Below are 12,987 nucleotides of genomic sequence, written 5' to 3' on the forward strand. Positions count from 1 at the left end.
GAGCAGGAACAGGAGCAGGAGCAGGAACAGGAACAGGAGCAGGAATTGGAACAGGAGCAGGAAAAGGAACAGGAGCAGGAGCAGGAATTGGAACAGGAGCAGGAAAAGGAACAGGAGCAGGAACAGGATCAGGAGCAGGAACAGGAACAGGAGCAGGAACAGGAGCAGGAAAAGGAGCAGGAGCAGGAGCAGGAATAGGAGCAGGAAAAGGAACAGGAGCAGAAAAAGGAACAGGTGCAGGAGCAGGAACAGGAGCAGGTACAGGAACAGGAGCAGGAACAGGAACAGGAGCAGGAACAGGAACAGGAGCAGGAACAGGAGCAGGAGCAGGAGTAGGAGCAAGAACAGGAACAGGAACAGGAGCAGGAGCAGGAACAGGAACAGGAACAGGAGCAGGAACAGGAGCAGGAACAGGAGCAGGAGCAAGAACCGGAACAGGAGCAGGAACAGGAACAGGAACGGGAACGGGAGCAGGAGCAGGAACAGGAGCAGGAACAGGAGCAAGAACAGCAACAGGAGCAGGAACAGGAACAGGAACAGGAACGGGAGCAGGAGCAGGAACAGGAGCAGGAACAGGAGCAAGAACAGGAACAGGAGCAGGAACAGGAGCAGGAGCAAAAACAGGAACAGGAACAGGAGCAAGAACAGGAACAGCGGCAGGAACAGGAGCAGGAGCAGGAGCAGGAACAGGAACAGGAGCAGGAACAGGAGCAGGAGCAGGAACAGGAGCAGGAATTGCAACAGGAGCAGGAAAAGGAACAGGAGCAGGAACAGGTACAGGAGCAGGAACAGGAACAGGAGCAGGAGCAGGAACAGGAGCAGGAGCAGGAACAGGAACAGGAACAGGAGCAGGAACAGGAGCAGGAGCAGGAGCAGGAACAGGAACAGGAGCAGGAACAGGAGCAGGAGCAGGAAGAGGAGCAGGAAGAGGAGCGGGAACAGGAAAAGGAGCAAAAACAGGAACAGGAACGGGAGCAGGAACGGGAGCAGGAGCAGGAGTAGGAACAGGAGCAGGAACAGGAGCAGGAACAGGAAAAGGAGCAAAAACAGGAACAGGAACGGGAGCAGGAACGGGAGCAGGAGCAGGAGTAGGAACAGGAGCAGGAACAGGAGCAGGAACAGGAACAGGAACAGGAGCAGGAGCAAGAACAGGAACAGGAGTAGGAACAGGAATAGGAACAGGAACGGGAGCAGGAACAGCAACAGGAGCAGGAACAGGAACAGGAACAGGAACAGGAACGGGAGCAGGAGCAAGAACAGGAACAGGAACAGGAGCAGGAACAGCAACAGAAGCAGGAGCAGGAACAGGAACAGGAGCAGGAACAGGAGCAGGAGCAAAAACAGGAACAGGAACAGGAGCAAGAACAGGAACAGGAGCAGGAACAGGAACAGCAACAGAAGCAGGAGCAAAAACAGGAGCAGGAACAGGAGCAGGAGCAAAAACAGGAACAGGAGCAGAAACAGGAACAGGAACAGGAGCAGGAACAGGAACGGGAATAGGAGCAGGAACAAGAACAGGAACAGGAACAGGAACAGGAGCAGGAACAGGAACAGGAACGGGAGCAAGAACAGGAGCAGGAACAGGAGCAAGAACAGGAACAGGAGCAGGAACAGGAACAGCAACAGAAGCAGGAGCAGGAACAGGAGCAGGAACAGGAACAGGAGCAGGAACAGGAGCAGGAACAGCAACAGGAGCAGGAACAGGAACAGGAACGGGAGCAAGAACAGGAGCAGGAACAGGAGCAAGAACAGGAACAGGAGCAGGAACAGGAACAGCAACAGAAGCAGGAGCAAAAACAGGAGCAGGAACAGGAGCAGGAGCAAAAACAGGAACAGGAGCAGAAACAGGAACAGGAACAGGAGCAGGAACAGGAACGGGAATAGGAGCAGGAACAAGAACAGGAACAGGAACAGGAGCAGGAACAGGAACAGGAACAGGAACGGGAGCAGGAACAGGAACAGGAACAGGAACAGGACAAGGAGCAGGAAAAGGAACAGGAGCAGGAACAGGAACAGGAACAGGATCAGGAGCAGGACCAGGAGCAGGAGCAGGAGCAGGAGCAGGAGCAGGAACAGGAACAGGAGCAGGAACAGGAGCAGGAGCAGGAACAGGAGCAGGAGCAGGAGCAGGAGCAGGAACAGGAACAGGAACAGGAACAGGAGCAGGAACAGGAGCAGGAGCAGGAACAGGAGCAGGAATTGGAACAGGAGCAGGAAAAGGAACAGGAGCAGGAACAGGATCAGGAGCAGGAACAGGAACAGGAGCAGGAACAGGAGCAGGAACAGGAACAGGAGCAGGAGCAGGAGCATGAGCAGGAACAGGAGTAGGAACAGGAGTAGGAGCAAGAACAGGAACAGGAGCAGGAGCAGGAACAGGAACAGGAACAGGAGCAGGAACAGGAGCAGGAGCAAGAACAGGAACAGGAGCAGGAACAGGAACAGGAACAGGAACGGGAGCAGGAGCAGGAACAGGAGCAGGAACAGGAGCAGGAACAGCAACAGGAGCAGGAACAGGAACAGGAACAGGAACAGGAACAGGAACAGGAGCAGGAGCAGGAGCAAGAACAGGAACAAGAGCAGGAACAGGAACAGCAACACAAGCAGGAACAGGAGCAGGAACAGGAGCAGGAACAGGAACAGGAGCAGGAACAGGAACAGGAACAGGAGCAGGAACAGGAGCAGGAGCAGGAACAGGAACAGGAGCAGGAGCAGGAACAGGAGCAGGAGCAGGAGCAGGAACAGGAACAGGAACAGGAGCAGGAACAGGAGCAGGAGCAGGAACAGGAACAGGAACAGGAGCAGGAGCAGGAACAGGAGCAGGAGCAGGAACAGGAGCAGGAATTGGAACAGGAGCAGGAAAAGGAACAGGAGCAGGAACAGGATCAGGAGCAGGAACAGGAACAGGAGCAGGAACAGGAGCAGGAAAAGGAGCAGGAGCAGGAGCAGGAATAGGAGCAGGAAAAGGAACAGGAGCAGAAAAAGGAACAGGTGCAGGAGCAGGAACAGGAGCAGGAACAGGAACAGGAGCAGGAACAGGAACAGGAGCAGGAACAGGGGCAGGAGCAGGAACAGGAGCAGGAACAGGAGTAGGAGCAAGAACAGGAACAGGAACAGGAGCAGGAACAGGAACAGGAACAGGAGCAGGAACAGGAGCAGGAACAGGAGCAGGAGCAAGAACCGGAACAGGAGCAGGAACAGGAACAGGAACGGGAACGGGAGCAGGAGCAGGAACAGGAGCAGGAACAGGAGCAAGAACAGCAACAGGAGCAGGAACAGGAACAGGAACAGGAACGGGAGCAGGAGCAGGAACAGGAGCAGGAACAGGAGCAAGAACAGGAACAGGAGCAGGAACAGGAGCAGGAGCAGGAACAGGAGCAGGAACAGGAGTAGGAGCAAGAACAGGAACAGGAACAGGAGCAGGAGCAGGAACAGGAACAGGAACAGGAGCAGGAACAGGAGCAGGAGCAGGAACAGGAGCAGGAATTGCAACAGGAGCAGGAAAAGGAACAGGAGCAGGAACAGGAATAGGAGCAGGAACAGGAACAGGAACAGGAGCAGGAACAGGAGCAGGAGCAGGAACAGGAACAGGAACAGGAGCAGGAACAGGAGCAGGAGCAGGAGCAGGAACAGGAACAGGAGCAGGAACAGGAGCAGGAGCAGGAAGAGGAGCAGGAAGAGGAGCGGGAGCAGGAACAGGAAAAGGAGCAAAAACAGGAACAGGAACGGGAGCAGGAACGGGAGCAGGAGCAGGAGTAGGAACAGGAGCAGGAACAGGAGCAGGAACAGGAACAGGAACAGGAGCAGGAGCAAGAACAGGAACAGGAGTAGGAACAGGAATAGGAACAGGAACGGGAGCAGGAACAGCAACAGGAGCAGGAACAGGAACAGGAACAGGAACAGGAACAGGAACGGGAGCAGGAGCAAGAACAGGAACAGGAACAGGAGCAGGAACAGCAACAGAAGCAGGAGCAGGAACAGGAACAGGAGCAGGAACAGGAGCAGGAGCAAAAACAGGAACAGGAACAGGAGCAAGAACAGGAACAGGAGCAGGAACAGGAACAGCAACAGAAGCAGGAGCAAAAACAGGAGCAGGAACAGGAGCAGGAGCAAAAACAGGAACAGGAGCAGAAACAGGAACAGGAACAGGAGCAGGAACAGGAACGGGAATAGGAGCAGGAACAAGAACAGGAACAGGAACAGGAACAGGAGCAGGAACTGGAACAGGAACAGGAACGGGAGCAAGAACAGGAGCAGGAACAGGAGCAAGAACAGGAACAGGAGCAGGAACAGGAACAGCAACAGAAGCAGGAGCAGGAACAGGAGCAGGAACAGGAACAGGAGCAGGAACAGGAGCAGGAACAGCAACAGGAGCAGGAACAGGAACAGGAACGGGAGCAAGAACAGGAGCAGGAACAGGAGCAAGAACAGGAACAGGAGCAGGAACAGGAACAGCAACAGAAGCAGGAGCAAAAACAGGAGCAGGAACAGGAGCAGGAGCAAAAACAGGAACAGGAGCAGAAACAGGAACAGGAACAGGAGCAGGAACAGGAACGGGAATAGGAGCAGGAACAAGAACAGGAACAGGAACAGGAACAGGAGCAGGAACAGGAACAGGAACAGGAACGGGAGCAGGAACAGGAGCAGGAACAGGAGCAGGAACAGGAGCAGGAACAGGAGCAAGAACAGGAACAGGAGCAGGAACAGGAACAGCAACAGAAGCAGGAGCAAAAACAGGAGCAGGAACAGGAGCAGGAGCAAAAACAGGAACAGGAGCAGAAACAGGAACAGGAACAGGAGCAGGAACAGGAACGGGAATAGGAGCAGGAACAAGAACAGGAACAGGAACAGGAACAGGAGCAGGAACAGGAACAGGAACAGGAACGGGAGCAGGAACAGGAGCAGGAACAGGAGCAGGAACAGGAGCAGGAACAGGAACAGGACAAGGAGCAGGAAAAGGAACAGGAGCAGGAACAGGAACAGGATCAGGAGCAGGAACAGGAGCAGGAGCAGGAGCAGGAGCAGGAGCAGGAACAGGAACAGGAGCAGGAACAGGAGCAGGAGCAGGAACAGGAGCAGGAGCAGGAGCAGGAGCAGGAACAGGAACAGGAACAGGAGCAGGAACAGGAGCAGGAGCAGGAACAGGAGCAGGAATTGGAACAGGAGCAGGAGCAGGAGCAGGAGCAGCAACAGGAGCAGGAGCAGGAGCAGGAGCAGGAACAGGAACAGGAACAGGAGCAGGAACAGGAACAGGAGCAGGAACAGGATCAGGAGCAGGAACAGGAACAGGAGCAGGAACAGGAACAGGAGCAGGAGCAGGAGCAGGAGCAGCAACAGGAGCAGGAACAGGAGTAGGAGCAAGAACAGGAACAGGAGCAGGAGCAGGAACAGGAACAGGAGCAGGAACAGGAGCAGGAACAGGAGCAGGAGCAAGAACAGGAACAGGAGCAGGAGCAGGAACAGGAACAGGAACAGGAACAGGAGCAGGAACAGGAGCAGGAACAGGAGCAGGAGCAAGAACAGGAACAGGAGCAGGAACAGGAACAGGAACAGGAACGGGAGCAGGAGCAGGAACAGGAGCAGGAACAGGAGCAGGAACAGCAACAGGAGCAGGAACAGGAACAGGAACAGGAACGGGAGCAGGAGCAGGAACAGGAGCAGGAACAGGAGCAAGAACAGGAACAAGAGCAGGAACAGGAACAGCAACAGAAGCAGGAGCAGGAACAGGAACAGGAGCAGGAACAGGAGCAGGAACAGGAACAGGAGCAGGAACAGGAACAGGAACAGGAGCAGGAACAGGAGCAGGAGCAGGAACAGGAACAGGAACAGGAACAGGAGCAGGAACAGGAGCAGGAGCAGGAGCAGGAACAGGAACAGGAGCAGGAACAGGAGCAGGAGCAGGAGCAGGAACAGGAACAGGAACAGGAGCAGGAACAGGAGCAGGAGCAGGAGCAGGAACAGGAACAGGAGCAGGAACAGGAGCAGGAACAGGAACAGGAACAGGACCAGGAACAGGAGCGGGAGCAGGAACAAGAACAGGAGCAGGAACGGGAACAGGAGTGGGAGCAGGAACAGGAAAAGGAGCAAAAACAGGAACAGGAACGGGAGCAGGAACGGGAGCAGGAGCAGGAGTACGAACAGGAGCAGGAAAAGGAACAGGAACGGGAGCAGGAACGGGAGCAGGAGCAGGAGTAGGAACAGGAGCAGGAACAGGAGCAGGAACAGGAACAGGAACAGGAGCAGGAGCAGGAGCAGGAACAGGAACAGGAGCAGGAACAGGATCAGGAACAGGAGCAGGAAAAGGAACAGGAGCAGGTACAGGAACAGGACCAGGAACAGGACCAGGAGCAGGAACAGGAGCAGGAAAAGGAGCAGGAATTGGAACAGGAGCAGGAACAGGAACAGGAGCAGGAACAGGAGCAGGCGCAGGAACAGGAGCAGGAATTGGAACACGAGCAGGAACAGGAACAGGAGCAGGAACAGGAACAGGAGCAGGAACAGGAACAGGAGCAGGAACAGGAGCAGGAATTGGAACAGGAGCAGAAACAGGAACAGGAACAGGAACGGGAGCAGGGGCAGGAACAGGAGCAGGAACAGGAGCAAGAACAGGAACAGAAGCAGGAACAGGAACAGCAACAGAAGCAGGAACAGGAACAGGAACAGGAGCAGGAACAGGAGCAGGAGCAAAAACAGGAACAGGAGCAGAAACAGGAACAGGAAAGGAGCCGGAACTGGAGCAGGAGCAGAAACAGGAACAGGAGCATGAACAGGAGCAGGAAAGGAGCAGGGACAGGAGCAGGAGCAGGAACAGGAACAGGAGCAGGAACAGGAGCAGGAGCAAGAACAGGAACAGGAGCAGGAGCAGGAACAGGAACAGGAACAGGAACAGGAGCAGGAACAGGAGCAGGAACAGGAGCAGGAGCAAGAACAGGAACAGGAGCAGGAACAGGAACAGGAACAGGAACGGGAGCAGGAGCAGGAACAGGAGCAGGAACAGGAGCAGGAACAGCAACAGGAGCAGGAACAGGAACAGGAACAGGAACGGGAGCAGGAGCAGGAACAGGAGCAGGAACAGGAGCAAGAACAGGAACAAGAGCAGGAACAGGAACAGCAACAGAAGCAGGAGCAGGAACAGGAACAGGAGCAGGAACAGGAGCAGGAACAGGAACAGGAGCAGGAACAGGAACAGGAACAGGAGCAGGAACAGGAGCAGGAGCAGGAACAGGAACAGGAACAGGAACAGGAGCAGGAACAGGAGCAGGAGCAGGAGCAGGAACAGGAACAGGAGCAGGAACAGGAGCAGGAGCAGGAGCAGGAACAGGAACAGGAACAGGAGCAGGAACAGGAGCAGGAGCAGGAGCAGGAACAGGAACAGGAGCAGGAACAGGAGCAGGAACAGGAACAGGAACAGGACCAGGAACAGGAGCGGGAGCAGGAACAAGAACAGGAGCAGGAACGGGAACAGGAGTGGGAGCAGGAACAGGAAAAGGAGCAAAAACAGGAACAGGAACGGGAGCAGGAACGGGAGCAGGAGCAGGAGTACGAACAGGAGCAGGAAAAGGAACAGGAACGGGAGCAGGAACGGGAGCAGGAGCAGGAGTAGGAACAGGAGCAGGAACAGGAGCAGGAACAGGAACAGGAACAGGAGCAGGAGCAGGAGCAGGAACAGGAACAGGAGCAGGAACAGGATCAGGAACAGGAGCAGGAAAAGGAACAGGAGCAGGTACAGGAACAGGACCAGGAACAGGACCAGGAGCAGGAACAGGAGCAGGAAAAGGAGCAGGAATTGGAACAGGAGCAGGAACAGGAACAGGAGCAGGAACAGGAGCAGGCGCAGGAACAGGAGCAGGAATTGGAACACGAGCAGGAACAGGAACAGGAGCAGGAACAGGAACAGGAGCAGGAACAGGAACAGGAGCAGGAACAGGAGCAGGAATTGGAACAGGAGCAGAAACAGGAACAGGAACAGGAACGGGAGCAGGGGCAGGAACAGGAGCAGGAACAGGAGCAAGAACAGGAACAGAAGCAGGAACAGGAACAGCAACAGAAGCAGGAACAGGAACAGGAACAGGAGCAGGAACAGGAGCAGGAGCAAAAACAGGAACAGGAGCAGAAACAGGAACAGGAAAGGAGCCGGAACTGGAGCAGGAGCAGAAACAGGAACAGGAGCATGAACAGGAGCAGGAAAGGAGCAGGGACAGGAGCAGGAGCAGGAACAGGAACAGGAGCAGGAACAGCAGCAGGAGCAAAAACAGGTACAGGAGCAGAAAGAGGAACAGGAAAGGAGCAGGAACAGGAGCAGGAACAGGAACAGGAGCAGGAACAGGAACAGGAGCAGGAACAGGAGCAGGAACAGCAACAGGAGCAGGAACAGGAACAGGAACGGGAGCAAGAACAGGAGCAGGAACAGGAGCAAGAACAGGAACAGGAGCAGGAACAGGAACAGCAACAGAAGCAGGAGCAGGAACAGGAGCAGGAACAGGAGCAGGAGCAAAAACAGGAACAGGAGCAGAAACAGGAACAGGAAGTGGAGCAGGAACAGGAGCAGGAACAGGAGCAGGAACGGGAACAGGAGCAGGAACAGGAACGGGAATAGGAGCAGGAACAAGAACAGGAACAGGAACAGGAACAGGAGCAGGAACAGGATCAGGAGCAGGAACAGGAACAGGAGCAGGAACAGGAGCAGGAACAGGAACAGGAGCAGGAGCAGGAGCATGAGCAGGAACAGGAGTAGGAACAGGAGTAGGAGCAAGAACAGGAACAGGAGCAGGAGCAGGAACAGGAACAGGAACAGGAGCAGGAACAGGAGCAGGAGCAAGAACAGGAACAGGAGCAGGAACAGGAACAGGAACAGGAACGGGAGCAGGAGCAGGAACAGGAGCAGGAACAGGAGCAGGAACAGCAACAGGAGCAGGAACAGGAACAGGAACAGGAACAGGAACAGGAGCAGGAGCAGGAGCAAGAACAGGAACAAGAGCAGGAACAGGAACAGCAACACAAGCAGGAACAGGAGCAGGAACAGGAGCAGGAACAGGAACAGGAGCAGGAACAGGAACAGGAACAGGAGCAGGAACAGGAGCAGGAGCAGGAACAGGAACAGGAGCAGGAGCAGGAACAGGAGCAGGAGCAGGAGCAGGAACAGGAACAGGAACAGGAGCAGGAACAGGAACAGGAACAGGAGCAGGAGCAGGAACAGGAGCAGGAGCAGGAACAGGAGCAGGAATTGGAACAGGAGCAGGAAAAGGAACAGGAGCAGGAACAGGATCAGGAGCAGGAACAGGAACAGGAGCAGGAACAGGAGCAGGAAAAGGAGCAGGAGCAGGAGCAGGAATAGGAGCAGGAAAAGGAACAGGAGCAGAAAAAGGAACAGGTGCAGGAGCAGGAACAGGAGCAGGAACAGGAACAGGAGCAGGAACAGGGGCAGGAGCAGGAACAGGAGCAGGAACAGGAGTAGGAGCAAGAACAGGAACAGGAACAGGAGCAGGAACAGGAACAGGAACAGGAGCAGGAACAGGAGCAGGAACAGGAGCAGGAGCAAGAACCGGAACAGGAGCAGGAACAGGAACAGGAACGGGAACGGGAGCAGGAGCAGGAACAGGAGCAGGAACAGGAGCAAGAACAGCAACAGGAGCAGGAACAGGAACAGGAACAGGAACGGGAGCAGGAGCAGGAACAGGAGCAGGAACAGGAGCAAGAACAGGAACAGGAGCAGGAACAGGAGCAGGAGCAGGAACAGGAGCAGGAACAGGAGTAGGAGCAAGAACAGGAACAGGAACAGGAGCAGGAGCAGGAACAGGAACAGGAACAGGAGCAGGAACAGGAGCAGGAGCAGGAACAGGAGCAGGAATTGCAACAGGAGCAGGAAAAGGAACAGGAGCAGGAACAGGAATAGGAGCAGGAACAGGAACAGGAACAGGAGCAGGAACAGGAGCAGGAGCAGGAACAGGAACAGGAACAGGAGCAGGAACAGGAGCAGGAGCAGGAGCAGGAACAGGAACAGGAGCAGGAACAGGAGCAGGAGCAGGAAGAGGAGCAGGAAGAGGAGCGGGAGCAGGAACAGGAAAAGGAGCAAAAACAGGAACAGGAACGGGAGCAGGAACGGGAGCAGGAGCAGGAGTAGGAACAGGAGCAGGAACAGGAGCAGGAACAGGAACAGGAACAGGAGCAGGAGCAAGAACAGGAACAGGAGTAGGAACAGGAATAGGAACAGGAACGGGAGCAGGAACAGCAACAGGAGCAGGAACAGGAACAGGAACAGGAACAGGAACAGGAACGGGAGCAGGAGCAAGAACAGGAACAGGAACAGGAGCAGGAACAGCAACAGAAGCAGGAGCAGGAACAGGAACAGGAGCAGGAACAGGAGCAGGAGCAAAAACAGGAACAGGAACAGGAGCAAGAACAGGAACAGGAGCAGGAACAGGAACAGCAACAGAAGCAGGAGCAAAAACAGGAGCAGGAACAGGAGCAGGAGCAAAAACAGGAACAGGAGCAGAAACAGGAACAGGAACAGGAGCAGGAACAGGAACGGGAATAGGAGCAGGAACAAGAACAGGAACAGGAACAGGAACAGGAGCAGGAACTGGAACAGGAACAGGAACGGGAGCAAGAACAGGAGCAGGAACAGGAGCAAGAACAGGAACAGGAGCAGGAACAGGAACAGCAACAGAAGCAGGAGCAGGAACAGGAGCAGGAACAGGAACAGGAGCAGGAACAGGAGCAGGAACAGCAACAGGAGCAGGAACAGGAACAGGAACGGGAGCAAGAACAGGAGCAGGAACAGGAGCAAGAACAGGAACAGGAGCAGGAACAGGAACAGCAACAGAAGCAGGAGCAAAAACAGGAGCAGGAACAGGAGCAGGAGCAAAAACAGGAACAGGTGCAGAAACAGGAACAGGAACAGGAGCAGGAACAGGAACGGGAATAGGAGCAGGAACAAGAACAGGAACAGGAACAGGAACAGGAGCAGGAACAGGAACAGGAACAGGAACGGGAGCAGGAACAGGAGCAGGAACAGGAGCAGGAACAGGAGCAGGAACAGGAACAGGACAAGGAGCAGGAAAAGGAACAGGAGCAGGAACAGGAACAGGATCAGGAGCAGGAACAGGAGCAGGAGCAGGAGCAGGAGCAGGAGCAGGAACAGGAGCAGGAACAGGAGCAGGAGCAGGAACAGGAGCAGGAGCAGGAGCAGGAGCAGGAACAGGAACAGGAACAGGAGCAGGAAAAGGAACAGGAGCAGGAACAGGATCAGGAGCAGGAACAGGAACAGGAACAGGAACAGGAGCAGGAGCAGGAGCAGGAGCAGCAACAGGAGCAGGAACAGGAGTAGGAGCAAGAACAGGAACAGGAGCAGGAGCAGGAACAGGAACAGGAGCAGGAACAGGAGCAGGAACAGGAGCAGGAGCAAGAACAGGAACAGGAGCAGGAGCAGGAACAGGAACAGGAACAGGAACAGGAGCAGGAACAGGAGCAGGAACAGGAGCAGGAGCAAGAACAGGAACAGGAGCAGGAACAGGAACAGGAACAGGAACGGGAGCAGGAGCAGGAACAGGAGCAGGAACAGGAGCAGGAACAGCAACAGGAGCAGGAACAGGAACAGGAACAGGAACGGGAGCAGGAGCAGGAACAGGAGCAGGAACAGGAGCAAGAACAGGAACAAGAGCAGGAACAGGAACAGCAACAGAAGCAGGAGCAGGAACAGGAACAGGAGCAGGAACAGGAGCAGGAACAGGAACAGGAGCAGGAACAGGAACAGGAACAGGAGCAGGAACAGGAGCAGGAGCAGGAACAGGAACAGGAGCAGGAACAGGAGCAGGAGCAGGAGCAGGAACAGGAACAGGAACAGGAGCAGGAACAGGAGCAGGAGCAGGAGCAGGAACAGGAACAGGAACAGGAACAGGAGCAGGAACAGGAACAGGAACAGGACCAGGAACAGGAGCGGGAGCAGGAACAAGAACAGGAGCAGGAACGGGAACAGGAGTGGGAGCAGGAACAGGAAAAGGAGCAAAAACAGGAACAGGAACGGGAGCAGGAACGGGAGCAGGAGCAGGAGTACGAACAGGAGCAGGAAAAGGAACAGGAACGGGAGCAGGAACGGGAGCAGGAGCAGGAGTAGGAACAGGAGCAGGAACAGGAGCAGGAACAGGAACAGGAACAGGAGCAGGAGCAGGAGCAGGAACAGGAACAGGAGCAGGAACAGGATCAGGAACAGGAGCAGGAAAAGGAACAGGAGCAGGTACAGGAACAGGACCAGGAACAGGACCAGGAGCAGGAACAGGAGCAGGAAAAGGAGCAGGAATTGGAACAGGAGCAGGAACAGGAACAGGAGCAGGAACAGGAGCAGGCGCAGGAACAGGAGCAGGAATTGGAACACGAGCAGGAACAGGAACAGGAGCAGGAACAGGAACAGGAGCAGGAACAGGAACAGGAGCAGGAACAGGAGCAGGAATTGGAACAGGAGCAGAAACAGGAACAGGAACAGGAACGGGAGCAGGGGCAGGAACAGGAGCAGGAACAGGAGCAAGAACAGGAACAGAAGCAGGAACAGGAACAGGACCAGGAGCAGGAACAGGAGCAGGAGCAAAAACAGGAACAGGAGCAGAAACAGGAACAGGAAAGGAGCCGGAACTGGAGCAGGAGCAGAAACAGGAACAGGAGCATGAACAGGAGCAGGAAAGGAGCAGGGACAGGAGCAGGAGCAGGAACAGGAACAGGAGCAGGAACAGCAGCAGGAGCAAAAACAGGTACAGGAGCAGAAAGAGGAACAGGAAAGGAGCAGGAACAGGAGCAGGAACAGGAACAGGAGCAGGAACAGGAACAGGAGCAGGAACAGGAGCAGGAACAGCAACAGGAGCAGGAACAGGAACAGGAACGGGAGCAAGAACAGGAGCAGGAACAGGAGCAAGAACAGGAACAGGAGCAGGAACAGGAACAGCAACAGAAGCAGGAGCAGGAACAGGAGCAGGAGCAAAAACAGGAACAGGAGCAGAAACA

This window comes from Chiloscyllium plagiosum, unplaced genomic scaffold (assembly GCF_037043375.1).
Source record: "Chiloscyllium plagiosum isolate Xiang-an unplaced genomic scaffold, Cpla_swu_hap1 HiC_scaffold_20, whole genome shotgun sequence".
Lineage (NCBI taxonomy): Eukaryota > Metazoa > Chordata > Chondrichthyes > Orectolobiformes > Hemiscylliidae > Chiloscyllium > Chiloscyllium plagiosum.